The sequence below is a fragment of the Dendropsophus ebraccatus genome, chromosome 10 (assembly GCF_027789765.1).
Source record: "Dendropsophus ebraccatus isolate aDenEbr1 chromosome 10, aDenEbr1.pat, whole genome shotgun sequence".
Lineage (NCBI taxonomy): Eukaryota > Metazoa > Chordata > Amphibia > Anura > Hylidae > Dendropsophus > Dendropsophus ebraccatus.
In genome coordinates, this window is record NC_091463.1 from 85,074,176 (window position 1) to 85,076,583 (window position 2,408).

The window sequence follows — 2,408 nt, forward strand, 5'->3', positions numbered from 1 at the left end:
CCTCATAGCCCTCCTCCTTTTTAAGTTACCCCTGTCTCTGGCTAATCACTTGCACAGCATCATCAAAGGAACTCCACGACAGCCAGGAGACATACACACAAACACTACTACCACTATCATCCCCTTTAGAACTGTTCCAGCCTAAGGAGGTGATGGAGGACCCCCAACTGCTGTGAATCAAACTGCCAGGACACTACAACCCTCATCATCCACCTGCACATCCCAAAGTCACCATCACCCCTGGCCTGCTACATGAGTAATTTTGAGGGACCTGAATGTCTTTGTGATGCCTCCTGGGATCCAACACCCAGGACCTATATTCCGCTGACCACGCTAGCCACCCTCCTCCATAGCTGCGTCCCTGAAGGAGTAGTTAAATAAAATAGAATTCTCAACAATAGTTGGCACCAAAATGACCGCCATACCTTGTTAAGAAAACACCGGTGCCTCTTGTGGTCTGACAGAGGATGTATAATGGTCTGTACTAATGATTCCCATGGCTCACAATTACCTGTGGTGTGTGATCCACCGGAGATTATGGCTCTCTAGAGATACATGAGGAAGGTACAATGTGATGAGCTCTAGGAAAGCCTGACTATCTGGATGGCTCTGTACAGTCTGCTGCTCATCTCCGACTCATCATAGCTGACAAAACTAACTTCAACCAATGGGGACTATAGAAAGTGAATATTTCGTTATTGGAAACACATAACCAAACTCCAAGGCATACCCTTCTTGTCACGTATTTTATTCTCTATTGCTGCAGCTTTGGACCTTGGTCATCCTCATTCAGTATCTTGGCGCCCAAATGCATTCTCTCTATGTATGCAATATACACATGGAATAAGTCACATATGTACATGTATTTCAAAGCCATGGGGTAAAAAAAAAGTGTATGGTGTCTTCTGCAAAGTGTATTTCTATTGAAAACAATGTGGACATGAGGAGGAAGACGAGAAGAGGGAGAAGGAGGGGAAGGGTAAGTGCCGTGGCCCGGGATGCTGAGTAGGTGTTACAAAGCAGGTTGGCTTGGTGTTTTTTCTGGTTTTCTTGTCATGGTGGCCAGAAGTAATGATACCCACACCCGGACACAGGCACTGCACTTGAAAAGGGTGATGTCAGGAATGTGCAGTAGCCTGGTGTGAACTGGGCCTGGTTTTTGCTTTTGTGTGACACACCCGCTTGCTTCTCAGCTTCCAGCAATCCAGGAGTTACACAGAGCTCTGCAGGACTTGATTATTGCAGCTGAGCAGGTCTCTTGACTGACTTGTTCCTCTGCCTGTCCAGTACCTGGAGGATCAGAGCCCCGCTCCAATGGGGATCCGGACCGGGCTCTTGGTCCTCATGAAAGAAAGCTCCGCCAGTCTCTCAGCGCTGGCTATTTAGGTTCATACCCTGATCCCAGCTCCCTCTGTCTATTCCTGCGATCCCTCTTCCTAATTCCTCTGCTTGCTCAACCTGTTATCTGACCTCCCGTCTGACCTTTGACTATCTGATTGTTTACTGATTTTGTACTGCTTTGCCAGTTTGGTTGTGACTTTGGCTTGCTGACTATCCTTTGTGTTTGTTTGTCTGTCTCGTTCTGTTTCACTTACACCAGAGCAGGGACCGCCTTTGTGGTTGTCCGCGGCTACCTAGGGCCGTTTGAGGCAAGTAGGTAGGGACAATGGGTGGGCTCAGCTTCAGGGCTTACTGTCCTGTCTTTTCCCTACCTCCCCGGTCCTCACAGGTGTGGGTGTAGGTCCAGCACTTGACCAAAAGGGACTTTACTTAAAGAACTTTAGTGCAATACAAAACAGCAAAGCTGACCGCTTTCTGCCCAACCAGATCAGAAAGTGCCAGGTTCGGTAATAAGAGCCCCAGGCCTTTACAACTGGTTGTAGGAGACTTCCAAAGGTTTCTTAGGATAGCAGTGCATAAGTCAGTAGAATACTTTGGCTCTCAGCAACTTTGTTCTACTGGGGATCAGCTCTTTGACTCTTGGTAACTGCCCTGAGAATAATGGAGAAGGATCCCTGGCATGGACAAGTGTACCCTAGAGGACAGTTAACCCTCCTGTGAGTTTAGCAGTGAGGTTACCCCTCCTGTGAGTTTAGTAGTGGGACAGACGGTCACTTGCTAGGTGGAAGTGTGACACCACTTCTTGAGGTGGATTGCCGAGATACAGCTGGATCTTAAGGGTTTTGTCACATGACGCCAGTGTCTGGTGGGCACACAGGTGTGATGGCACCCCTGCTTTTGTAGTGTAAGGCCAGTTGAACCCTTTGCCCCTGTGGTCGGTGTTCTGTCGGGTTGTTGCAGAGTCCCTTGGGGTAGTGTAGTCACAGGTGTCCACAGTGATGTAATAACCATCCCTAATAGTGCTAGGACCCGCCACCCAAAGATAGGGGAAATGTGCCAAGGTTGCA